This window comes from Lonchura striata, chromosome 5, assembly GCF_046129695.1.
Source record: "Lonchura striata isolate bLonStr1 chromosome 5, bLonStr1.mat, whole genome shotgun sequence".
NCBI lineage: Eukaryota > Metazoa > Chordata > Aves > Passeriformes > Estrildidae > Lonchura > Lonchura striata.
In genome coordinates, this window is record NC_134607.1 from 47,491,831 (window position 1) to 47,519,605 (window position 27,775).

General features: G+C 37.6%; 1 protein-coding gene across 8 annotated transcripts in view; it reads left to right on the forward strand.

The window, feature by feature from the left end:
- The window catches only part of NAV3 (neuron navigator 3), a 514,050-nt gene that overhangs the window by 66,639 nt on the left and 419,636 nt on the right, over positions 1-27,775 (forward strand). The window contains exon 2 of one of the 8 annotated variants that reach the window (XM_077783533.1): positions 7,688-7,828. The exons of the other annotated variants lie outside the window; for them this stretch is intronic. The gene's annotated coding sequence lies outside the window, so the exon portion shown is untranslated. The remainder of the gene's footprint in view (positions 1-7,687; positions 7,829-27,775) is intronic. 8 annotated transcript variants of the gene reach the window in all.

The window sequence follows — 27,775 nt, forward strand, 5'->3', positions numbered from 1 at the left end:
GGTCTCTGAGGAACCAGATGTTCTCTTGGAACTCCCCTCTCTTGGAACCCCCAACCCCTTGGAACTTCCACCCTCTCCTGGAGCATCCTCTCTACCTCTTGTCTCTCCCCTCCTCATCCCCTCAGGCCTTGCCACGTGCTGCGTCTGGCAGCTCCAAGCAAGACCTTTCTCCATCCCTAATAAACCTGATATCCTAAGAGCAGCCTTCAGAGAGCTCTCGTCTCCATCCATCAAAGCCATCCTGGACCACAGCCATCCCTACAGATGTGCATAAAAACTTACGTGCTATTGACTTTTAACACTTAAAAAAAAACACCCTATCCCAAAACCACTGAAGAACCCTATTTAAAAATATATCTTTATGGACTCTCTTTATGGGGTGTTGTCTTAGTTGATGCAGGTTGTTACAACCCTGTTGAAGTCCAAAGACTTGCTTCAGTTTATGCAAGGTGAGGTTTTGTGTGTGTAAATCTGAACCGTGGGAAGTGTTTATTTGTCTTAGCATGGTTTGGGCTCAAACAGCAGCAAGGGCTTTTGTCTTACCATTGTCACTGTGCTAAGGGCAGCAGGGCTGCAGAGTATCTTGTGGAGTTACTGAGAGCAGCTGCAGGACTGCTGCAGAATAGTACAGCTGAGGCCAGGTTGGAGCCAGGGCGTATGTTTGAAGTGCTTGGGGAATTCAGTTGCCAACTCTTAGGAAGTCTTTGAGCATGTGTGAACTGATCCCTTTTACTCTGTGTGGATTTTCAGAGATGAGAAATTGTGGTCTAGTCAGCAGAGATGCTGCCTGGCTATTTTGAAACCTGTGCCTCTCAAACAGCAGTTCCCAGCTTGGTGCTGCTCTTTGAGAATGGATCTCCACTCCATTCATGAGATGCAGGATGCGTGCCCATTCATGAGAATTTCTTGCCGACAATCTGTGTCTTGTTGTGTCTGAGGAGTGTCCAGGTAATAATGGCTATAACAGATTTCACAGTGTATTTCTGTTATCCCTTATCCTACCTCAGCATTTTCTCACCCCTCCTCTTTCTCAGTGTGTTTCTAACCTTCATCTCCCAGCCAGTGGGTGGAGATGATGGTCTGGGACTGCAGGGAAAGGAATAGGTGTGGATAGGCTTTATGGAGAGGATTCCTCTGGTTGGCCAAGAGAGTTGTAACCAAAGGAAGCCTTCCTCAGATGCACGGAGCACTCCTTTCTCATGCTTTAAATAAAAATGAAAAATTTAATTAAAAATGCTAGAGTTCCTCAGCCAAATCACTACCAGCTCATTTGATTTATTTTAGCATGGATTTAGTAGTGGAACTGCTAAATCTGAATTATCTGGAACTCTGTACTATCATGTTCCATGTTAATTGAATGCATCCTAAAGTAGGTAGTCTGTGTAGACTGTTTCAGTTGAAATAGTTCAGGTTGTCAAAGATATAATTGATCAAAATCAGTCTTAAAACAGATTGTACAATTAATTGAAATTGGTGTTTGCAGCCTCCCCTCTGTGCATATGCCAATATTGCTGAACACTTCAAAAATAACAGTATACTCCTATTCCATAACTGCTTCACTCCTCATTCTAGAGGCTCAAATTTGTAATCCAGGATGGATGATTCTTTGAAGTCTTTGTGAGCTGGATAGCTATTCAGTTTATGTATGCCACATAGAAGTGGGCTGTCTTCATTATCTGGCTGAAGATTTCACTATAGGTTCATATTTTTATTAGTACTGCTGTCATTGGTGAAAGTGCCAAGTTGTTAGTGTTTTGTGGCAGTGTTTGGTGAAGAGCATTTGAGCACAAGCTGGAGAAAGATACGTGTTTATAGGATTAATAATTTAGAGAATATTTTTATATTAATAAAGGGCCTAACTAAGATTTGTCAGTCCTTCAAGACATTCAGATGCTCTGATTTCAGTTAAAAATTAAATAATAAAACATATACCAAAGATAATAGGGAGTATTTAGAAATAAAATGTGAATATATCCCATATACGTGAATAAATCCAGCTGCGATTAAACACAGTATAGAAGTAAAGTTCAACAGCAGTACATACTGTCATATGAGCCAACTAAAATACATTTTATCTGTTTTTACTTTTTGTGCCCTCACAGTTTCTCTAATGCTATGAGCCTTCTGTCTTGAATTTGTCAGGAGTGTCTTAGGAAAAAAAGGAAAATGTACCTTTAGCTGAGAGGATAAATGAGCTTTGGTTCTGAACTAAAACATGACTACAAAAATTGCCCCTTTCAGATATCTGTATTTTTGTCTGCTTCATTCATTAATTTTAATGACTAAAAGGTGATATGTCACGGAGTTTTATCCCAGTAGGTTAGTCAACTGTCATGTAGCAAAAAATAGATTTTATTTTCTTTTATATTTAATCCTTGAAGTTGATAGCTAATCCTCAGCTGCAGGGCCAATTTATTCTAAGTTTGGTCAGTCAAATTCCATACTATAAGTTATTTTAAATGCTAAAGCACTGCATTGGAATAGTTGCAGGTATTTTTTTTTCCCTTTATGTAAGTTTGATAGCCCTAGCTGGGCAGAAAAGAAATTAGCTTGTCCTTCAAAACCCACTAGGCTGTATTTTTCAGCTGCTAGATCTGTACGTCTAAAAGAAATTGTATTTAAATTAAGGCAATTCAGTCAAAATAATTGAGATATTCCCACAAGCATCTTCAAGAATAAAAGCTAAGAAGAGGTGGGACTAATTCTTTGGACTTCAGTGGGCTTTGGACCATTCTTATGAAAACATTAACTGGTTGTTGACATCATAAATAAATTTGCCTTGTAGTTGTTGCTTTCATGCGGCTTTCTGGGGGCTGGCAATATGGGTAGGGTTGACATATTCTTAATTAATTTTTAAGATTAGATAAATAGTTTCTAGTGTTTACTGCTGTTTTGACCACAAATGAGAAACTGCTATAAATTAAAATGTATACTTGTGTTTTTAATTTATTTTTAATTTAGGCTTTCAAAGCTTTGTTTTTTTCCCCTTAATTTCCTGCTTCTGGTGACCTATTTTGCTAATATGCTTACCATCCTATTTGTTCATTAAAATGACTGCCAACTAAATTTACTTTTATTTTGTTTATTTAAAGTCTTGTGGGAAAAAAAAAAGTTCTATTTGTTCATAATGCCCACAAAAGGCTCTTCAGATATGGTTCAAGCAACGTCTTTTATGGAGGAATATATATGCATTTGGACTACAGAGTTTTAACTACAGTCCTTCTCCTTAGTCTGTTGAAGGGAAGGTGGGTAGAACTTACAGGTGCCTGTGCATTTTCTGCCTTAACACAGATGGGTTACTGTGGGAGCACAAATTGTACCTAAGGTTGTTCCTATCTCTTGGAGTTTCTGAGTAGTGTCCTGAGATCCATGTTGGCCAACACTTGAAAGTTAGTGTCTCGGCTTCCTGCCCCCTGTTCACCAAATACAAACTGCTTTTCTCTGCTGGTGCGAGAGGTTCTGAGAAGTGGGGGTGAAGGGCTGTGGAGGGAATCTCATATTTACTTTGATCAGAGACGTTGCTTCTCTTGCCTGACTTGAAACATTCGAAGGCCATTCTCAAATGGAGAACTGGGAAATGTTTTATCCTTATTCGTATATGGATTATGGAAAAAGGGCAGACCATGAATTTGATATTTCTACATTTATTTTGTAAAGGTCATCTCTGTACAAATTTACAGAAAGATCTTACTGATTCCTTCTGTGGTACTCTTTTGCTGGGTAGGGAGCTTCTAACATGGATAAATTAAGTTGTTGCTTGGTGTAACATTTGTTTGTTGGCCTGGAGACAGGAGAGCTCAGTAACATAGTTTCTGAGCATGTATGTAAATTAACCAGAATAATCAGATTATTTTGTTTCAAGTAATAAGTACATGTGATAATGTAATTCATACAAGTATATGAAATATAATAGTTGGTCAATTAATATATTTTTTCCATAAATAAAGTATGATTCAGATATAAAACTAATGTCTAGATATAAGTATCCAAGCAAGAAGTTACTACTTTGATATGCAGAGATTCTTCACTATGCCATTGCCTACCAGCTGAATGTTAGAAAAAACATTTCAATGGCAGGATGAAGTGTTGGGGAGTTATTAGAGACAAAACTTGCTCTCTGTTATTTCCATTAACTATAAAATATAATTGGGATATGTTTTACTGAATTGCAGAGGTATAATCTATAGCCCAAAATATTTTTCTGTGTTCTCTTTAACTAGCAGAGATCCATTTCGGGTCTGTGTTTGACTTCTGAGGTTCTAGAGTAGTTGCCAATGTGAATATTTGGAAATTGCATTTATCCTATGCTGGTTTTTCTGCTCTTGGAAGGTGACAGCTACTGATGCTCAAGAGACTGAGGTGGCCCTGGTACAGCTGCAGCAAGCAGGTTCCTGTGTCTGCAGGCAGGTGCATCATCTCAGTTCGCATGGGAATCAGAAAAATACTAGACTAATTATATTCATTAATTGAATTCTTCCAACAGCTTGCAGATAATTGGGTAGAAAAAAATAATTGAGGATTCAGGAGTAGATTTCTGAAGTGTACTATAATTTGACAGGTAATAGATAAGCTTGGTTTGACAGCTGTTTTGTTTTAACAAATGAGAGGATACTTCTTTCCTCTGGAATCAAGTGATAGCATGCTCAATTTCCAGAAAAACAGCAGCTGTTATCTAAGGCATCTATATAAGTGTGAAGAAAGTTTAGTAATATAGCAAATATAATTTCTATTTTAACACCAAAAATTAGATGGCTTAGTTTTTAAAACCAAGTCTTGAAGATAGTTACCTTATGTATGTAAATGCACATCCTGGAACTCCATGCTGAGATTAAATATTCAGATGGGCTTCAGCTGATTTACTTAACTTGCTAATTTATGCAGCAGCTGTGCTCCTATAGCAATCAGCAGAGGAACTCTGTAGGAACCTGGCTTTGTTTGGACTATGTAAAGGAAATGTGGTGGACCAGATTAATTCCTGCTCTTGAGTTGCTCTGTATCGTGCAGCTGTAGGAATGGTTCCTATTCATGAAGCTTGATATATCTGGACATCTGGGGAGTAATTCTGATAAAACTCCCTAAGAATGCCAATGTGTTTTGTTGCAGAAACCTAATGCAGCTTGTAAAGGACAACCTGACTGGCTGCATCCAATGCTGTGGGCAAGGGTGTCACACAAAAAGTACCTGTTTGCAAAATGTGATTCAAATGGAAACCTCTGGCAGCTGATTTGAAATAAGGAAAAGGAGCTGAGAGGAAAACAAGTAGGGTTTGGCTGGAACCAGAAGGTGGCAAGGAACAGTGGTTCCTGCAGTGGGAGCTGCAGGATTGAGATAGGAAGAGTCCGGTCAGGGGCACCAGGAGGACTTGGGTATTGCTTTCCATGAACTTCCATGTACAGAGCTCTCTCTAGAGCTACAGTCCTTGGCATCAGATAAATAGAAATTGTGCTGGTTTGTTTCTACTTGTTGTGCTCTACCTATTAGTTTTGCCTCCATGTGCTTCCTGTAATTTGCCTTTACTCTTTTTGCATTTTGATTTTTAGTATGGTAAAGAGGGAATGGAGAAGTCCCTAAATGCTTCAGGTAGAGCTGTTGAAACACTAGATTTGAAACTGTGTGTCCTGTTATTACGAACCTTAAATTATAAGGCAGACCTGCATCTCCATTTCCAGTTTGAGTGGCTGCTGGGAAATCAGCCCAAAAAAGTAAAATGTAACAGATGAATCATGGCATCTCTTTCAACATTCAGTTTTTGTTAATCCAAAATTATTCACCACATTTATTCTGAATTTGTATACAGTTTTGACCATCTTAATGGTATCTTTCAGTGAATGAAAATTTATGTGGAAGCATTCTCTCTATATTACTGACATTGGGGATCCTAAAAAAAATTAGAATGGTAGATAATTTATTTTCACAGAACTATCTGGCAAATGCCCCAGATACTTCTAAGTTCTCTACAGGCAGTTTGACAGACTACTTGGTTTTCCCACTGTAATTCTGTATTACTTATTTCTGCATAATTCAGCATTAGCCTTCTTAATCTGTTTTGATATGTCTTACTGTAATAGCAAGGTATTAAAAGCAAGACTTGAACCATGAGCATTTGGTTCTGCTTGTCAGGCATCTTCTCTTTTTAAAAAAAAATTATTTTACTTTAGAAGGAGAGATGTAAAATGGGGAGAGTTTAAAAGAAATTCCTTCTTTAGGGGTAGGACCTGGGTTCTGAGTTTTAGTAGGTGCAATGTTTCAGAGGTAGAGTAATCCTTAGCGTTTAAGGTTTGATATAGTTTGTTGAATGCATGTAGGTGATTTGAAGCTGCTTCCAGTTCCTGTATTTTCATCTACAAGGATGACCCAGTGGATGAACTGTGAGGATCCAAGTTTTCTCTCCTCAGGCTGCTTGCTGTTCTGCCTGGAAGTGGCCCCAGTATGGGACATTGATTTCCACTTCATTATTTCACAGGGATGCAAGTGAATGTAACCCAATAAACATTTAAGGTGGTTTATTTTTGTTTCTGTCATTTTGTAGGTTACTTGTAGGTACAGAGGAAATGGTGTACCTTTGAGTCACGTATGCCCTATGTGATATTTGATGCACATACTTGGTGGAGATAAAGGATTAATATTTGCATATAAGATCACAAGACAAGAGATTTCTTCCATCCTGTTCACAAACCCCAGTTATATTTTCTGCAAATCCATAGTAGCTGAACTTGGTTTTTAAGAAAGTTAGTGCAACCCCTAGAACTACAGTAGATGATGTGGAGCTCTGTTTCCTTGTGGCTTGTTTGTGCCTCAGAACTGCTGGCTAAGCAGGGAGGCACATCTGGAGCAGTCTGGCATCTCCCTGTATTCCCAGTTACAGTACCAGCAGCATACTGGAGGGCTCCCCTTACCCAGTTCTTGTCCCGTCTGCCTTCCCCTCACCCTGTCCCTTAACAGGACTAGTTTTTGGTTCTTAATATTTATTTACAAGAAGATCCAGTTTCATGTTTGTTGCAAATGAAGTATTGTATTGGAAAATCATTGTGTGATTTTGAAACATTCAAAAACATTTCTTGTTAAGAAATCTCTGTTGGAGGCATAAATTTGTGGAAATGTTTAATTTTTCGATACTATCTTTAGTCTATATTTTTTGTAAATAGTACTTTCATGTTGAGTCTATAAAATCCTTTGTGTTGGTTTTGTTGTCTTCATTCTTTGTATTAGCTTTTTTTTTAAATTGACCTGTGTATTGAAATAAAATTTTCATCAGTGGAATAATGGCGATCTGCAGAAAAAGGAAGCATTGGTAGAAATATATCCTTGAGTAATTTCACATCAAAAATTTCCAATTATTTTAAAAATAGGTAATTATTAAAATTGAATGTAGGAATCATTATAAAATAAAAAGAACCTGTATTCCTTCAAAGGTTGTAGATACTGCTTTTATTTAGCAGTGAGTGTATTGGCAAAACTTCGCACACACACTGTTGGGATCAGGAATAAATGGTTGTTGGATGTGTGACAAGCACTGCCATTTGGACTGCCCCTTGGAGGCAGCACCATGGGTGCTCCCTGTGCTCCATCTCTGTCATGTGATGAGGGGAAGTGTTAAGAGTACCAAAGCAGCTCTGGAGTCATGGCTGATTTTTGATTTTGTATTTTTGTATAGTTTTTATTTACATTTCTATGTTCCTCTCCCTAGGAACATCATCAGACCAGAAGCCATCTTTACATTTGTGGTTTTTTTCATTCTGGCAAAAGAACTGGATGGAGAATAATTTTAAATATATATGGGAATATACTTAAAACCTGACAACTGCAATGTTTTTTGTTTTAACATTGGGTAAGCTATACTTTACTTACATCTTATGACTATCAGTGCAGACACATGTGGAATAATGGCTGAATGTTTAAAGGCAAGTAGGGAAAAAAGAAATCGGGAAAATTCAAAGTGATGGTTACCAAAGCAACTATGATTCTTCCACACTTGTACTCTTAGTAGTGCTGCATGCTTCTCAGTGCTGCCAAGTGCTGATGTGTTAATACATGCATGCAGCATAGCTGAGTTACTGAGGGAACCAAAGTTGTGGGGGATTTTAGATCAAAAATGTGTTCAGGTTTCCTAGCTCAGCAGTCAGACAAAAGCATGAGGGGTAGAAGTGCAGCCTTTCACATGACAGGATATGATTATTTTCTTGCTCTTTGTAAAGAAAATAAATTAAAATATTAGATTAAGACCAATAAATTAAAAACTAACTGTTTCGAAAATGGGAAATGCTCTAAAGAGGAGGATCTAGCTGGAAGAGTGATGCGCCCTTCCCACCAGAGCGGGGCTGCCAAAGCATGGCACTGGGAGGCAGAACGATGTTGCCTGAACTCTCCCTGTTTTTGGTAGAAGAACCATTCCAGACCAGTTTCTCCTCCTATGTGGTGCAGTGAGAGCTCCCCCTCCTGTTTTCTGCCTTACCTGAGCTTTCAGATAGCACCAACCTTCCTTAGCATTTCAAGAGTATTTTTGAAATCTCTGGGGAGCTATGAAGCCCGTGGCCAACGCTTCTGCAAAGGGGATAAAGGCCTTTTAGCTAAGACAGAGTGTGATCCCATGGCACACTGTGCCTGTGGGTGCTTGGGGCACCAAAACAGCTGCTGGAGCTGAGCAAATACAAGACTGCCAGTGCCATTCCATTAAACAGCTTTTGTACAAAAACAGTCCCTCTGTCCAAGAGGGAAGTTCTTCATGTTTTATAACCAGAGACCCTCTGCTTTTTCAGACTTCTTCTATTTTTGAGTTTTCCCCTGTCAGCAATCAACCCTGTACAGTGAATGATTGTTTTCTTGCTGAGGCCTGCAAACAAAATCAAAGAAATAGCTGTGATACGATGATGGGAAGAAAATCAGGAAGTTTGCAAGACAAGTGAATATGCCTGCTTCCTTGTATCTTAAACCCTTCAGTGGCAGCTTTATTCAAGTTGCATTCCTTGCATAAGTCAGAAAGTATGACTGACTTTTATTCTAGCTTCATGGTTTTTGTGCCAGATAAAATACCTGATAAAGTGACAGCATTACTGATAGGGTGTTACCTTATCTATTGTAATGCAACTGCACAAGTTGAACTGTCAGAATTGTTTGAGCTTAGATAAGATCAGTTATTTATGTCATGTCGTCATTGTGGTTTGAGTCCAGACATTAAAATTGGATTTTCCATCCTGTCAATTCGAAGTCTGGGAACAATCAAAAGAAAATGGGCAACTTAAACTTGCAGGTTGAGCCAGCATTCATCACACCTTTATAACTCAATGTTTTGGTGGGCTAATAAGTCAGATAATCTTCATCTAGTTTGGCATATCCTTCAAAAATATGATAGGTTTTATCAAATATTGAAATTGTTTCATACTAGTAAACCGGAATTTATGTACTCTACTTTTTAGACTTCGCCTGTAGAAATATAATTCTGCAGAGAAGTACCAGTCAAACACCCAGACATGCAACCAATTTCAGCCTTTTTATCTGGATTTTTGTTTCCTGAAGAGAAATCAGAAAAAGCTGTATTGATAGCATGGATGCTGCATAAGGTCTAAAGTGTCCTTTAACTTATTGCTGGAAATAGATCTCTGATACACAGTATTGGCGTTTTTGACCATGATAAGCAGATGACAACAGTTTGAGAAAAGTTACAAACCTGTTACAAAGCTGTGCTCCTAAGGTAGGAAGTGATTCATTATCAGTATATAAGTGAATTTGCTAAAGCATGCTTCATTCAAGTGACATAATCACCTTAATGCTTCTTAAGTCAGCCTGGGATGCCTTCTTCAGAGCTGCTCATCATGCCAAGTGGATCACCTATTGCAATAAAAATATTCAAATAACAGTTGCTTGCTGCCTTGTAACAGGTTTCCCTCCTCTTGATTTATTTTTGGGTACAGCCTTGTTCTGTTTCTTCTTGAGCAGTGCAGTAGAATTAATTCCATAAATAACTTGGCACTTCTGTATAGCAGATCTAGCAGACAGATTTTTTTTTTTTTTGTTTCCAGTGAATATATTCTTTTGTAGGTTACCATTGCTGTTTTTAATTTTTTGGTGACTTTTGAATGAAGCCACAGTAATCTGATATTAATTTAAATGTCAAATTAAGAATGCATTTATGGGAGTAAAGTATCCTACCCTTGCTAATTATTCACTAGGGCGTCTGCATTCTATGTTAATGAGGTGTAACACACAAAAGACAAAATAGCTGAATATCAAAGCTGCTGAAAGTGAATATGCAAGTAACTTAAAACCAAATAAGCCCTGCACAGCACTTTCTCAATGTGTAGATAAAAAAGGAGGTATGTAGATGGCTTAAAGCTATAATAAAATATGAATTCACATCCCTAAATGTCAGTACAGAGAGGAAAGACTTCAGCTATCCACAAATCAGTGCATAGCACGTACCTATGACAGCACAGACATAAAACTGATAGAGCTATGCAAATGTGGAGGTAGTATTACCAATTTCCAGAGAGGATAGGCCAATATTCTGAATGGGTATGAAATTTAGACAACCTGGATGTACTGTGGGGAAATCTGCAACAAGACTGCTGCTAGAATCCTCATTTTCATTTTAGTGTTTGGCTTAGCAGTTCTTTTGGATAACCACCATAAAAAGGACTGTGCATCTTTCATCTGCCTGGAGTGGAATATTGAAAAATGCTGTCTGTTTTTCAGGTTGACCTTACTCTGGTCCTTCATGTGTGTCTGCCACCTTGCAATCGCACAGATCTGATGTGTTAGGTAAAAGCAGCAATTTCCCACTGGCCTTCAGCAAAGCCTGCCTAAAGCAGTAGCCTGGGAGCTATTCTGGCAACCTGCATGTTTCAGTAGAATCCCTGTCTTGCAATTTGAGAGCTTTAAGTTTTTCTAGATTTAGTTAAGAGGGACAGTATCTAGGCTATTTTTGATAACATTGACAAAGACGACAGTACTTTTTGTTATGGTGAACTAGAGCAGGCAGTTATTGAGGTATTTTTGTAAAATCACTGGAAAGGATATGGGAGTGTTTATGTTCCCCTGGTATTTTATTTGGTCTGTAGACCATTATAGGGCTGTTTAGTGAGCATGGAGCAATTTTCTGTTTGTTGCAATAGCATTGATTAGATTGTGATTCTGTCTGTAGCACAGAATTCTACACCATAGAAAAGGCCCCTCCAGAATGCCTGACATCTTCTATAAATCTAAAGAAATAATAAAAATAGAAAATGTGTGTTGTGCCCAGGATACACAGACAGTAACAGTTCACCTGGGAAATACCTTCTGACAGATTCACTGATTGGTAAATTGCTGATAGGATTAGAGAATAGTCAGGGACCAGTGGTGTAGAAAAGGAGGAGTTTCCTTCTTTGAACTTTAAAATGTTTGTCCTGTAGGGCCATTTAATTGTGAATTGGAAGTGTTTGTTTTCTACAAAAATTTTATAGATAAAGAATGTTATTTTTCTTATGAAAATGATTTCCTATTATATCAGTAGGTCTTTATAGTAAAGTGTAGTAACTTTGTGTGTGTATATATAGCTATATATATATACAAGTTTACATTACATTACACTGTAATGTAATGAGGCAGTGGAACTTTACTAGAGATTCTGGTATGTTTCATGCTTAAGTAAAACAATGTAAAACAGAGCCTAGCCATGGAAATAACGACTTTGCTTAGTAGAAACTTAGAGCTCCCTGTGATGGATAAAGGATATCCCTGGACAGCCAAAATATTAACAGAATCCTGTCCTTGCTAACATGTCTTTGAAACATTCCCAGTGTTGTCTGACATCATAGATGAGTAGCTATAGCAAGACTGACATCTGGATCAATAGACACATCAAGAATGCTGCAAGAATGTAGTTGTTGCAAAATTTCATTCTAACCAATAATTAGTAGTGTGGGTGATACTACTTTGTCAAATTGTATTGTACCTAAAAATTTGAAGAGTATAATAACCCTTTGTAGAATCACATTTGAGGTGCCTCAGTTTGGCTTTGATGCCTAATATACCTGAATGAATACTTACTCTTACCATTCTACACTTTGAATTCTAATATCTCTCCCAGGTTGACATGGGCTAGTTGTGAATTTTTGTGATAGTTTCTGCTTATCTCATCATATATTGTTTTCTCGCCTTATCCTTTCATCTGTCTTTCACTGCTTGGTGTTCTCACATCATTATTTATATTTTCCCCCTCCATTTCTTTTTCATTGTTTCTGCATTGCATTATCCTTTCACGGTCTCCGGTGATTTTTAACCGTTTTCTTTTCAAACCTTTAATTGCTTCTGTGTTTGTCTCATATCTCATAAAATGTTAATCCTCCTTCTTCCTGCCTTCTCTCACCTTGTCAAGATGTTCACCTCTTCTCTCTAGATCCAATATCCCCTATCCTTTCTGTGTGAACTTTTTTTCATTTCTTCCCTGTGGCTACAATGTTCAAATGTGCTTCCATGTGCATCTAAGAGATGAAAAACAAAAATCAGTTTTCTTGGTGCTAATTATGAACCTTCTTACTGGTTCTTTTTATCCTTCCAAAGCAGAAGGTGCTTTGTGTGTGCACATAAAGTTGCACTGAGGAACGAGACTGGCGCATAATATTCCTCTGCACATTCTGATTCAAACATTAAATCAGGTATATATTGAGGATTGGAGGGTTGAAGTGGGATAATTTAGGCTCTTTTTTTCCACCTTCCATTTTGAAATAGCATCTAACCCTTCTAGCCTTCTTTGGTAATATGTCCTTGAATAAATCAAAACAAAGGAAAAACATTTAGAAGGGGGAGTGAGGTTGAATATAGATTGCGCAGAAGAACAACAAAAAAAGTCCTGTTCTTTTCTACTGAGATCTTTGATTAGTTTCAGCAGTGTTTTTTTCTAGCCATGTGAGCTACTGTGAGTGAGCCAGGCTTTCAGATATTCCACGTGCGTATAACATGTTTTGCACAATTTTGATTTTGGGTTGTACTTTGCTATGTAGGTGTTGTCTCAGTGATGGAATTATTGACCTTGAAATTCAGTGAATGTTGGAGGCATAATTTTTTCTTTTTTTATGGTTATATTTTAGTCTATTTGTGTGGTCTAAACCTCTGTTAATTTCAAGAGATAATGCTAAATTATCTGAGAATCATATGAGACGCAAGGTTAAGCTGTTGAATCAAAATCTGATTTTTATTATGAACTCTTGGGAACTAATACCTGTGCAATTAGTTGCCTCCAAGTGGTAAGCAGATGCCAAGCAAAAACATTTTCAAAGGGCTTTAGACATACCTGTAGCAGAATCATAAGTAGATACTGATACACTGATTCAAATGTCAGAGGTCTCAAAAAGTTGCTGCTTGAAGCTGGCAGGGCACATTGGTTTGCATCACAGCTGCAGTGATTTTTATTCTGTGAACATCTGCTATAGGATTTGCCTCTAAAACAATTCTTACTGTGAATTTTGATTAACTTTTCTTCAATACTTGTGTGTGACATCTGTTAATTAGGACATATTGCTAAACCTGTCCTTACAGGCTACAAGATGATATAGAAGCTTTCACTGCCATACCTGTAGTTTGTCTGTCTATGAGGTTTTCTAAAACCCATTACAGATCCTAGGATTAGGATAAAATTGTAAGGTTGGGGTGGCAACACTGGGTAAGGTGTGGTAAATCTGACTTTGAAGAATTATGAGCATTCGCCTGTTTTCTAAGAGCACCATTTTTTGTGTTCCACAGCGGTGATGAATTACAGGAGCTAGAGGTCATACAGGACAGTGTCTTATGTGCCTCAGCCTGCCTTTCAAGCTGACAGAAAACAGTGTGTACTCTGTAAGCATTTTATTGCCTCATGTCGATCATGCTCATTTCCCAGTGCCTCTTAAGGAAGGTGAGGGTCCTCAGTCTCTCTGGGGTGGTACATTTAGCCAAAATCCTGTTAGCCCAGATGTGCCAAATTGTAGCTCCTCAGCCTTGCTGCAGAGCAAGGACTCTAAACTGGTGTTTAGGATGGGAGCCATCAGGATTGCTGTCCTGAGTCCTCAACAGTCCCACTTGGGTCCTGTTACAGAGCTCTTAGGCACAGGCTTCAGCTGAGGCAACTCCCAGAACATTGCAGTCCTGGGGGGCGATGCAGCCCACAAGCAGATCTGTCACAGGCTCTGTTGTGATTAGTTGATGCTGTGAAGCATGAAATAGCATTTGCTTTCTGTGCTACAGCTATCAGATGGTGTGCCCTTCTCATTGCTCAAGAGGTATGATAAACAACTGTATTTTGTGAACTGACATTTCCAAAGAGGTTTTGCTTGTTGAACTGAAGCCCATTAACACAAAGTTTAACCAGCAATGACACATAAAACTCTAAAGCTAATTAATTCTAATAGTGAAAGCCCATCTTAAGAATGATTTGATGTCTGGATCATTAAAATATTGCATGCTTTAGTTGAATTTTCTGCAGCCCTGCTTACCCTATTGGTTATAAAATTTTGACCTTTATTTAAAATGGGGTTACTTACAGGTGATCATTAGTTGAAGACAGGTTATGTAAGGGATATAGCTAAAAAACATCTCTTCAGTATGATGGGAAGAGCTGAAGGTCTGTAATAGTTGGAAGATGCATGTGTGGGTAAATAAGGAGAAAAAAGAAATCTTGTATCAGCTGATTTTAACAGAAGCATGTTATAGAGAGATAGGAGATTTTGACCTTGCCAACAAATCATTGCAATGAGCTTTCTTAGGAAAACATGAACTCTTGGACAAAATCCTTAGCACTGAGCAGACTTTCAAATACTGTTTTTGGGATTCAATCGCTATTGTTTGAATGACACTCAGTACTTACTTAATTTTGAATTTTTTCTTTTAAATTAAAAGCTACTCTTGTTTTTGCTTAGGCAGTGAGTCCATTAAGAGGATTGCAGCAGCAATCAACCTCACCTTTTTCCGGACAAAGTACTTATCAGTTGTCAAACACAAGATATTGCAACTTGAGCCTCTGTATATGTACTGTTCGTGCTGGGTTTTGGGGAATGAGTACTTTTGTTTCAATACAGAAATCCAGTAACAAAATCCGATCATCTATTCACATAATTTATTTACATAGATTTTCCCCCTTGCAGTTCCTTTATCTGCTAATTTTCTGTCAGCTTTACTCATGTTTCTCCTAGAGTGAGTAAATTGTATGAAAGCTACAGTGAATATTCACCAAATTGTTTTAATATTAAAATAATATACAGCACAGTAACTTTTGATATACTTAAATTCCTGTATATTGAATCCTTCCATTTTTTCTCTTTATATGATATAGAACATGCTGAGATGATTACATTAATAATGCATAACTATAAAAATTAAAGTACATTGCAGAGAACATACTAATAGGTTTAATTGATTTAAATTTGTAAATAGGTGCCAGCAATCAGAAGCCAGGTGCAAGTCTGACTTCAAAATGAACTGATAGTGATAAAGGTGCCAAAATCATTGGCATGATTAATAGTTCTGGTGTTGAAGGAAAAAATAGTTACATGTTATGGAGTTACTTAAAATTAAACTTGAAGAAAATGTGAAGTACATGGAGTGGACTCTTACACTGATGATTTTTATTGCTTTTTATTGCTGTTATGTTTAAAGCTCAATTTACTAGTTTTACCCTTTTATATTTAGTTTCTTTTTGAATTTAGTTTCATATTGTAAGATTTAAAACTAATTGTTGAGCAAGATTAGTTTTATGCTATGCAGATGGTGAAAGTAATTTCCTAAAGAACTAATTTAGATTTCAAAACTTCAGAAAATCAGTGAATATTTAGCACCAGTTAAATGCAGGATTCTGCCACTATGTATTATTAGTCTTTCTGCTTCTAGTTGTTCTCTAAAAGCCAGGAGAAATAGTAATATGCTTCATCTCATAGATAACAGAGTATTTACAAAGCTTGGCTGTCATTGACGCAAAAGTATTTTTCTGTTTTGTTAACAAGAAACATTTGTACAGATCTGGGGTTGTGATTTTGTGTCTCAAAATTTGATTTATGGTTGTGCTTTAAGGTAACTTTGCACTTGAAAGTCACTTTGAAATTCCAAACTTATGCATGTGCTGCTGCTAAAATTTGGTCATGGAGACAATATTTTAAAATCAATTAATTATGAATCTCCAAATATGAAGCTTACTTCTGCATAGTAGATTTCTTTAAGGGTTTGTTTCTGTCCAGATTGTACCATGTTCAGTATTGTGTCTGAAGAGTGGAAACTTCACAGAGGTCTGGAAATGAGGAAGTTGTTAGCTGTTTTCTGACCACTTCAGATACTATGATTCAAATACTGGCTTTTGTTTGTTTTTTGTTTTTTTTTTTCCCATGTAGACCTCTTCTACAGCATTTGTATCAGATCAATAGCATTGAGAAACCTACTCTTTCTTTACAGTAACCCTTGTTTAGGAGGTTTTCTTCATAGATTATTTTCCTTTATGTTTTTTCCTGCCTGTGCTGTAGCATAATCCTCCAGAAGGCTTATCTACAGTCTCTGCAGGATGCAGGGGAATACCAATATCTTAAATTTACAGACCTGGATATAAAAATGAAGGCTTGTGGAAAATCGTGGAGGAAACTGGTATCAGATCTGGAAATTGAATCCACATTTTAGCACATAACTGTATACATCAATTGGCTACTCTCAATGTCCTTATTTCCTGCAAGTTTAAATTTTAGACAGGAGGCTTTGCAGATTGTGGGCAAGATTATAGACTACTGAGATTCTTGTGGCTTTTTGTAGAGATCTTTATAGTACAGCACTCTTCTTTTACAAAGGATAAATTGGTGTGAAGGTATACCCTGTGAATTTGCCAGGTACCTGGCCCAGATGTGCCTTGCTATGCAGAGATAAAGCAAGAAACTCTTTGAAGAAAAGGAGAAGGGGAAAAAGTGAAAATAGAGAAGAGAATCCAGTAAAACTAAGTATTTGAGTAGGTATGTTAACTATATCTTAAAACTTGGTGGTTCATTAATTACTTAAATGATTGCCCTCAATGCCTGCTTCACTCAGGCTTTGTAAGCTGCCTGGCAGGCTGGATGCATGGAAGTGGGGGAGTGGAATTGCAATTGGTAGGAATGAGGATGGGATTTTGAAAACTTGCAGTGAGTGTCAGAACAATGTACTATCTCTAAAATCCTGTAGTCTTTAGTTAGATCCTTCATTGCTACAAGAATAAGTCTCAATTAAAACGTTCTGGGCTGTATGGCCATTTAATTCCTTTGTTTGCTCTCTTGCCTGTGGTGGGGCTGCAGGAAAGAAGGCAACTGCCCATTTGTCTTATCCTGCAGGCTGTGTGCCAGCTTTGAGGAAGACTCTGGAAGGAGGATGACAGCTTGTTCCCAAGAGGAGAAATAAGTGTTCAGGAGGATGATAATTCCTGGGAACAGCAAGGAGGAAACACATGGGAAGCAGCTGGGGTGACTTTCTATGGGCCTTTGGGTCTCAAGAGAGCCTGGTGAGGGAGGTCGAGGGGAGCAAGGAATCTCAGAAAGTGTAAGCATGAACAAAAGGGTCCTTTTGGAAAAGGCAGGCTGAGCAGAGGAGGAGAGGGATTTGAAAATCTTACTGTTACTCTGTTTTACACACCAGAGAGCAGTTCCCTCTGTTTTAAAAGGCCTTACCTTTTATTCTAACAGAATCCAGCATGGGAGACTCAAAGCCCTTCTTGTCTTCTTTAGGATGCTGAGTGTAAGAAAAGGTGTAGTCCAGGTCAGCTGAAAGGTCATGACTCAGCCAGAAACACAGAGGGCAAAGATTCCTTATTTCTCAGACCTGAGTCTCACAGTTCAAATGACTCCAAAACATTGCAAATGGTGGTGACAAAATTATATGTGGGTACCATGCATTATTAATGAACACTTGATTCAAATTATATATATTGCTGCCTCATACTTAAAATTCAGATCAGGAAGCAGCATTTTCTTAATCTTGGCGTAGAATGGATTTTCTGATTTTCTTCTTTCATAACTGAGGCTTGGCTAAACAGGAAAAAAAATAAAAGGTGCTTGATAGTACAAATTAGAAAGCTGTGTGTAGTGGGAGATAAGCTGAAGATTGAAAAAATGCAACAGTTAATTACATTTCAAGTGGTGGTGGTGAGACTATAGAGGGTTGTTATATTTACCTGCAGACTCCTGTTTGTCTACAATACACAAGGGAAAGAAAATTGAAAAAATATTTCACAAATATTTTTAAAAGTAATTTTTTTATCAGAAGTCTGTCAGACAGTAGTGGCAATTGCATTATATATGCTTTACATGTTTCACTTGTCCTTTTTGCCTGTTGATTTTCAAATAAGAACTAGTAACTAAGCCTTTTTTACCAAAATTTTCATTCAAAGGGGGTTGAAAAACATGAACCCTAGTCATGAATTCATTGTTATCAAATTATTCGTCTGTCAATTCTGTTTAAGGCATTGATAGACCAGAATAACATTACTGGCTTTTTTAAGCAGCACCTTGTAATTATTATTATTATTCGGTGTATTTAATAGTAATTTTCATTACAGGTTTTATGAGGTATGGATTAAAGGTAAAAATCTCTGGAGCTGAACTGCCAATAGTCATCCTGTGGGTTTCAGTTATAGAATAATTTCTCAATTTATTCTGCTTAATTTTAGGAAGCAAAGGTCACAGGAATATATTTTCTTTGTATGAATAAACACTGGGGAAATTGAGGACCCAACTATTGTCATATGAGATGACAGTCAGTTTTATCAATCTAAATGTTTGCAGGTCACAGTGATGGCAAATCTGTGCAGTTTTATTAGCAATCATGCTAATCATCAGAAATTTTAATGGAGCCTTTGGAAATGCTCTCTCTGGGGGTGGTTGCTCCAGTATAGCCACTGCAGAATCTGTAGGCCTTACTATGAGCACAAATGGATCAATGCTGAACATTTTGGTAAATTTCTTTCTTCTTTTTTTAGCAGTATGGGATAAGAGTAGTGAATGCTAAAGATGTGTGGAGACTCCTACGGCTCCTGTGTAAGACTGCATCAGTAATGTCCTTTCAGCTCTCTGTCTGATTTTACTCACCCTTGATTTAGGAATTAAGATACTTTCTTACTAGAAAAGATAGGGTGGGTTGGTTATTGCTTTTAAATTGTTGACAGTCTCCAAGGAATATCTACAGCATAAGAATAGTGCAGAATATTGTTACATTTCAGTGTTTTAATCAAAGGTCATGGAGAATTTCTTCTCTGAGTGTCTAGAAATCCTGCTCTGCTTCTGCTTCATTTGAATGTTAAGCAATCCTGTAGATATTGTAATTGCTAACTGTAATTTCCACAGCCATTAATCACATAAATGTAACATGTAGAGTGCCGTGATGTCAGAAAACTCTTCAGGTGTTTTATTCAGGTACTGTTCAGTTCCTTGGAACTGGAGGGTGCCACTGGCTCCAGTGTCTCTGAGCTTGGAGAAGGGGGAGGCTGGGGTGCCCTTGGAGGCCTGTGGAACACGACTTGGCAGGACCTGAGCAGTGTGGGCTGACTTTGAATTTCACTTTCCTTTGTGCAAGGGGTCAGACCAGATGGCCTCCAGAGGTCCTTTCCCATCGGAGTGCTTTTATAATCTCATGACTTGGCCTAGAGCATGTTTTTCCCCACTTCTCCCTGCCCTTTCTTCTGCCTTCCTATTTATTTCTTATCCTATTTTCTTGGCTGAGGAAAGTATCCCATCAGAACCACCAGACTGGAACTGGACGTGTAGCTCTGTTGTCTCAATTAGCTTTGCTGTGAATGTTGTCTCAGCATTGTGGGCACACATACAGAGAGGTTTGTAGTGGCTAATGGAATACAGCTGAATGAAAATAGATGATGTTATATAGAGACTGATACTTGGGAACATGGGCCAGGATAAATGATAAAAGGCATGCAGTTTTTCAGATGAAAAGCTATAATGGAGATCTGTCAAGACAAGGCCTTAGGGTAGGAAATGAAGAACAGTTTTATTCCTGTGTATAAATAGAATCCAGAGCTCCCTGACACAGTGAAGTAAAAAGGCAAAGATTTGTCATTTGGATGTAAAGGAAATGTGGGAGATTTATGTTCCTCCACTAAAAAATTTCATATATATATAAGCCAGCCAACCATTTTAGTTTTGTCGAATGATAGGGGAATAATTATTCATTCTGGTTGATGTTGTATAAAGGAATGTGCTTATTCAAACTAGATGCATCTGACAGAAAATGAAAAGCCTTGCTTTTTCTGTCTATAAAAATCTGGTTCCTTTTTTAATGGTGGCATTTTCAAGGAAGAGAAAAAAGTTAGCAAGTAGTAGCCAAAAAAAACCCAACCCAAACCTCCAAACTGAAAAACTTTTGCAGTAGGAGAAGAGGGGAATTGTAATTAATTGTAATTAATTTTATGTGTTTAAACATAAAAAGAATCAGGGAAAAAGAAATGAAATAATTGTAAATTAAACTCCACCATAAAGTTTCAAGATGAAATTGTTTGGTTTTGAATCACTTACAAATTGGGATGGAGATTTTCATCTCTGTTGAGCATTCTTTTGGTTTTCCTCTGAATTATTCAAGTATGAATTAATTTACGCATAGCTAGGGTAGAAAGTTTTAAGATAATTTTATGAAAAATGGACAGGATCAAAGTAACAAAAATTATGTATGGACTCTTTACAAATGCTCTAAAGTACCTGCAGATGAGGCCAGGCCTGGAGTCCAAATAACCTGTTGAGAGCTTGTGGAAGGGTATTTTAAAATCAGATGTAGCTGCTTTCCCTTACTTTCATAAGGAAACTTTTAATAAGACTGTGCCAATCCTTAGGTTTTTCTTGCTGGTCATTGTCATTTGACATCTCACTTCTATGGGTTTGTGGTAAGGGAAAGATTGCCATTGCTTAACTTAAGCATAGGGGAAAATCACTAACTCTGGAAAGAGAAATCTGTGTTTATGGGTTCTCCTGTTACTCTCAGAACCTCTACACTTTGATATTGCTGAAGCACAGTTTTCTGCTTCTAGGACTTTTATGTAACTGCTTTGTTTTTGTGTCTGAGGAGTCAGTTCTAGCTGGTTTTCCTAGCAAATTATCTGTGTAGTTATGATTTTTTTTTTGTCATGTAAGAGTTGTTGGAGGGAAAAGTGCTTTTTACCAAGACGTTGCACTTTTTGCCTTGTGCCTTTATTTCCAAATCTAAGTATGTGAAAATGATTATTTTTCCATGGTTTTGTGGATGTGATTCTTTGATGCATTTGTTTCCTCTGGGTGATGCCATACACTAGGCATGCAAGCAGAGATGGGATATTGCTGTGTATATGTGGGGCTATTACATGGTATTATAAATGTAACTCATCCCTCATGATGCCAACTTCAGATTGTTTCTTTTGTCCTACTTGAGTGTGAGCCTCACTGTGTGAGTGAAATCTATGAATCAGAATATAGATAGCTCTGGAAGTGTTTATAAATGGAAGGCATCAAACTAGTTGCTAATAAGTGTGTTTAATATGTAATAGGTATTAAGGTGGTCTTATTGTTAGTTTAGATAGGCTTTAGTGGATGCTGGGCAAAGTCTGTTGCCACCTCATATGTATAAGAAGCCCCAGTGAGATTAGTGGGCTATTATGTTAAAAGAAAGAACAACTTTAATTTGAAGGAGACATGAAAGACTTCCTGGGAAGCTCTAATGAGAACTCCTTCAGTGATCTCTGATCTGGGGAAAGTAGAGAAAGGAGGAGGAGTGTGTAAATATCTGTGAAGAAGTGATAAAAATCTCTGAATTCTCTAAACAAAACCAGCCATATGTTCAGAAATAATTTTATCAAGTTGTTCCAATGTAATTTTCCTGACAGAATGTATCTTAAAAGTGGAAGCACTCTTATGCCTTTAAAAGATGAATTTCTGAAAATATAATTGCATTTTTAAATGGCAGTAGCACTCTTCTAATATAATATTTCTCAAAATTTAGATTATTCTTAGTAATAATTTTGAGCAGTTTTAGAAAATAGTGAGCTTTCTTTGCTCTTTCGTAGGGTCATAAAATATTTGATTAACTTAGTTACCATTGTACATACATGACACTTTGATTTTTATAGCTATAGTTCAGTGTCAGAGCCTACTTTATTTAATATTTTATTTGTACTTTGGAGAAAATGTACTTAAAACCTCATATAAATTATATTTTACCTTACTTATGAGGATTGAGATGTACAGGTAATATGACAAACATTTTTAAAGTTTTTTTCTGTCTTTGACTTCTCTTGAAAAGCCATTTGCTGTCATCTGCATGGCAGCTGTGATCACTGTTATAGAAAGTATTTCAGCATTCTCACTCTTCAGAATGTTTCCATGAATCTGGCAGTTGGTACCCAAATAAAGTCATTTCCGAAAGCAGCAGCAGAAAAGAGAATGTGCTGCTGCTATTACTCTTGAAGAGAAGATTTATATTTAAACTCTGATCAGCCTGCTATTATGTACATGCTGGTTTTACCTTGTTATTAAAATATCACAACGGGGATCAAATTGAGCTGTGAAGAAGAACTATGCTATCTGTATGTAATCTATTGCTTAAAAGTATGGTATGGTAATAGTCACCTGGTGGAAAAAATGCCCACAGTCTAAGAATTAATTCAGCTGTATAAAGATGAGGCAGAGCTCAAATATTCATAGTTTTTAATTTTATTAAGAGATGGAATGGAAATACAAGTATCTAGGTCATTTTTTCAGGCACACATAAATGTACTAAATGCAAGTGGTTTGGGGAGGTATCTCACCCTTATACACAGGGTTAAGAGGGATTTGGTTAGCTGTCACACAGCATGTGGTGGCTGAAGGCAGTTCTGCTTGATGCTGATTGTGACAGCCCCATCAGAGCTTTTGTTGGCATGTGAACTGAGATGACTTTATGTCCCACATATATATTTCAGGGGTATGGAAAAGAGACAGAATAAAATCCATGATTTTATCCTTTCTCTATGCTGTTTTCCTGTTCTTTTGTGTTATACAGATTTGTATTTCAGTAAGCTGCCCTGAAACATGTGGAAGTTATTGACGCTGTCCTTTTATAATCCAGGAAATGACCATTTCTTTATGAGAGGGGGTAGGAGATAAGGAGGGATGTAAAGCTGTGATTCCCCAATGTTCTAGCAGTCTTCAGAGGAATAGCTAGCTATGATAATATAATAAGCAAAACAGTATAATGCCTCATCTTCTGTCACTGGTTATCACACTGTCTTATTTCCTTTGCTTGCCAGCTGCAATGCAACATTCTGGAAACTTGATTAAGATACTCTGTAGCCTTTTAGCACTTTCTTGGGAGTAAAGCAGGAGGATTTTTCACTTAAGGAAAGATGCGGTAAATGTACCAATAATGGCTGGAGCATGGCTGTGTTAGTCTTCAGAAATTGTATTTGTGTGGGGGAAAGCACTCATCTCTCAGTCAAACAGTCATTTTCTTTCCCCTGGGCATTCGCATGCCTAAATGTTCTAGTGAATTGGGACAAATGGGAACGCTATTGTTTTGGTGGAACAGCTTTGATCCAGCTCTCTATGAAGCCTGTGGAAAGAGTCCAACTGACTTTCCTGGGAAATACAAAGGATGGATGAAAAATGCAGTCCATGGGAAGCAAAGCTATTGCATTTTCCTTTTCAAGTTTAACTGAGACATATTAAGCGTTTCTGTGCTCCAGTTTTCTTCAGAGAGCAATAATGTTTGTCACCCTCCTTCCCTTTTCTGCCTACAGAAAATCTGCTTTTGCTGGTGGCTCGTTCAATTGGGTTTTTTAATGGAAGTGCGATGATAAGGCAGGTATATGCTGTATTTTCAACATGACTGTGTGCTCTTTTCAGATGAAAAGGCCTCATTCAAGTTGTTAAACAGGAGAAAATGTTAGTATGAACTTCATTTTCTCTCTACCTTATTCCAATGGCTGAAGACTAGTTTGGGAACTGTCCGTTCTAATTGTTGAAAAACCATTAAACCATTCTTTATGTGAGTTAATGGAAGGGTAGCTAAGAAATGGCTGTATATATCACTTACTGTCTGAAAATACAAACTTTGCTTGTGGGTTACAAAACAGGACCAAATAAAAACATCCATTGCCTAGAATATGGCACTTCACACAGTGGATACAAACCCCCATATTATCTTCCTAGTTGAGCAAGGCAGGCCTGAAAGCAGTGTGGAGTGCTGCCTGGCTATCTCTTTCAAATGCGTAGTTGCTTTTTGATCTCAGAGGTCTTTTCCAACCTGGTTGATTCAGTGAAAATGAGGAGATGAGGCTTGAGGGTTATGCAGGTTGAATGCTTGCATGTACATGGACCGACCCCTCCTGATACAGTTAGTCAACACGCTCTTGAACTGTTCTTGCCTATCATTGTCTGAAGAGGCAGGAAGGGAGAATGGAAGTCAGCAGAGTGTAGCTGTCCTTGTTAGCCTTGCATTCCCTTGCTGTGACTGTGTTTCTGGAGAGAGCAGAGAGGATGGAAGGAAGGTGTACTTTTCCCTTACTACTAGTAGGCTAGTACCAGGCAGGTGGCTGTGAAAAGTCTCAGCTTTGGAATAAGAAATGTCTGGCATTGTTAGTATGTGTATTTGTTAGGCAGAGAATAGGCATATTTCTCTTAGACTTCTTAGTTCATCAGATTCCCAACCCTTGCTCCTCCAAGACTGAGAGCACTTATCCCCTGGGCAATGCCCTTGCTGGTGCTCATTATGAACCTGGAGCACAGCAGACTTCTCTTGCCAGATATAGAACCAGATGGCTCCACAGGTCACATGCGTGATCTGATTCATCTGCAAGACTGCGTAATGTGCAGATATACTTGGAAAGAGTTGGAAGAGGGGAGAATACCTCTGCCAGGTGAAGATACCACCCTTCCTAACCTTCTCTCATAATTCCTCATTCCTCCTTCTCCAGTGCTGTAATTTAATGTGATGGGTTTAACACTTACTTTCACTAAATGCTGTAGTGAGAATTGCTGGGCAACTCTGTAAAGAATGCAATGCATGGGAGTTCTTGTTCCTACATAAGAATGTTTACTGAGACTTTCCCTTAGTTATTTTTATTTTTAAGGCCTGAGTATTTAGTTTTACTTTAAGGAAAAGTTAAAACCCAGAACACATAATCTTATCAGTTGTTAGCTCAGTGAGTTACTAGCAACACTGCTTCATATTTGACTTCCAAACATCTTGGGGATGATGGTGAGTGACAGAACAGCTGTGAAAAGGTTGGGCTTGGCATCATCATCATAATGAACTTAGTTTCATTTGTTGACTAGCAAATGTTCCTATCATCTGAAGACAGGGGTGTATTGGTAACAAATTATAAAGAGACAGAACAAAGTGACCTGATAGGGCCTGACAACAGATTTGTTAAATAACTTCCCTGTAAAGATTTGTTTCTGTTAATCTCATGTAGTTTCCATGTGTATAGATAAAATACAGTGGTGAACTTGGGAAAAGGGAAATTTGTCTCAGTTTCACTTAAAGTGTGTCACTTACATGAAACAAAATAAGGAAGGACAGCAAAAGCTGTATGGAAAATAGAGTTTTGGAGGAATCAATAATACACATTTCCTGTGAGTCTTAAAAGGGCGAGCCCTTTTGCCTTAACCTTCCCAGGCATAACTTTCCCAGGCAGCTTCAACTGAATTTCTGTTTTTCTGGTAGGTGGTCTGCTTCTTATAAAGGTTTTATTAAGGTCTTCCCTAGATTCTCTAAGCAATTTCACAGCAGGTTTGGAAGCTCTTCAAGGCCTGGTAAGTGACCCCTGGAGCTAGATTGTACCATAGATGAAAGGACAAAAACACCTACTTTATAGTATTAAGATAGGTAAAATCACTTGTTCTCCATTATGCTTAACTTCCTGATAACTTGGAGTATCTGACAAGTTCTGCTAATAGCTGATATGACTGAGTCAGATGGGTTGGAAACCCGGGGTTCTGATGTGTGTGAATGCTACAGGATACCTATCCTGGTAAACAGAGCAACATTCAAAATGTGAAGGTATGAAGGCAGCCTCGTACAGGTTATGATGTTTGAGGACATGGCACCTAGTTGATGAGAGGCACAGGCCAGCATTGCCTACAGTGTGAAAATGCTTGGTGCAGTATTGAAATTTATCTGCCTTGAGGAGAACTTTGACCATTTGCTTCAGTCGCTGAAGATGAGGTGAAGGAGTATATTTTGCAGCCAAGTAAATAAGGTACTGTGAGAGAAGCAACAGCTTGAACTGTACAGAAATTATAGGTAGTACCATTTGTGGTCTCTTGAGTTGGGAGTTTCTGTTTCAAATGACTACTGTAAGAGGGTACAGATGTTGGACAGCACAGCCAGATGTAATTGCAAATTCTGTAAGCTGAGAGCCATGATGAACTTATACTCCTCTCATAGGTACAAGTGTGGGGCTTTATTTCTTCCCTAATAAGTTTCTGATATTATCTTTGCATACAATTTAATGTTAATTTGATTGTAATTGTTAAATTTGATTGTAATGTTACTAACTGTGGTTCTTCTCTTGAAGTATAACAACAGGTATGAGGAAGACTTGATCTTTATGTAAGACCATATAGTGGCAATACAGGAGTCTACTTAAAAAGGCTATCACTAAGCATCTAAATTGTTGGGTTTTAGAGGCTTTTTGATTAAACTAGGCTATATAAATTAGATTAACTTCACATTTTCCTTTATCTTGTACATAGAATTCTCCTGTATTTAAGTGGAATATAACCTCTGTTAAAAAAAAATTAAATAGAAACATTTAGAATTTACATGAAGGAAAGATTATATTTGAGGGAAACCTGTAGTTTTTAGATTACCTTACCCAAAGTAAACAGATATTTCATTATAAACTTCAAGTTCTCTGCGTTTTCTGAGCTGTCTTATGATTCAAGCAGTGTTTGAACTGAGGCTTTTTAGGGATTTCCTGCTACAGTACGTCAAATGACTTTCAAAAAGTTAGTTTAACTTCTGAGAAACTGTCCAACAAATAAAAGCTTATACGTACTCCTACTTTGTATACGGAATTGCTCCTCCCATGTAACAGAATTGTAGTAAGTGATAATGCAGATGGGTGGTTTTTTTATTAAAAACTATTTTAATTTTTTTCTTTCCAATTTAGAAAAAGTCTAATTTTCCTTTTGTTCTACTTAATATGCTTCCAAAAGCATGTAGTAACATAGTTATCATGTATTTAGGGATGGGGAAGGAAGAAAATTAATAGGATAGACTTTAAACCACTTGCAGCTTGCTTTACTTCCTTTTATTTAAGAAAGGGAATGCAAAGCTCTAAACTGACCTCTTTGAATAATGCCTGTTTATTCTGGATCCACTTAACTTAGGTAGTTCTGAAACATCAAAAGATATTTGGATAAATGTTTTCCAGAGCAGGTTTTAGGAGTTTCCCTGAACAGTGAGGTAGGAAGGCTAAGTAGTACAGGACACTCTCTGGTTTTGGCAATGAAGCCTTTCTAAGAAGTCTCTTGTGCTTCTCCTCAGTAGGAGTTTACCATTTGTTCACTGGCATGGTAGGAGTCCTGTAGACATTGGGCACTGAACTGTAAATGAGCTCTATGGAAAAAATCTGAGTAAAAAGCATAAAATAAAGAGGGTTTCCCCATTTTTATACATTTAAACATAGTTATATGAGTTCTTTGAACAAAGATCATTAGCTCAAGCAAGTGGATGGAAGTGTCTCCATAATACTGTATATTGAGTTTGATTTAAATGCCAGTGGAAGTACTTAGTAAGACTGTCATATGTAGTTGGATAAAATCAGCTGGTTATAATGAGCTACTATGTTAATTGAAGACATATTCACCAT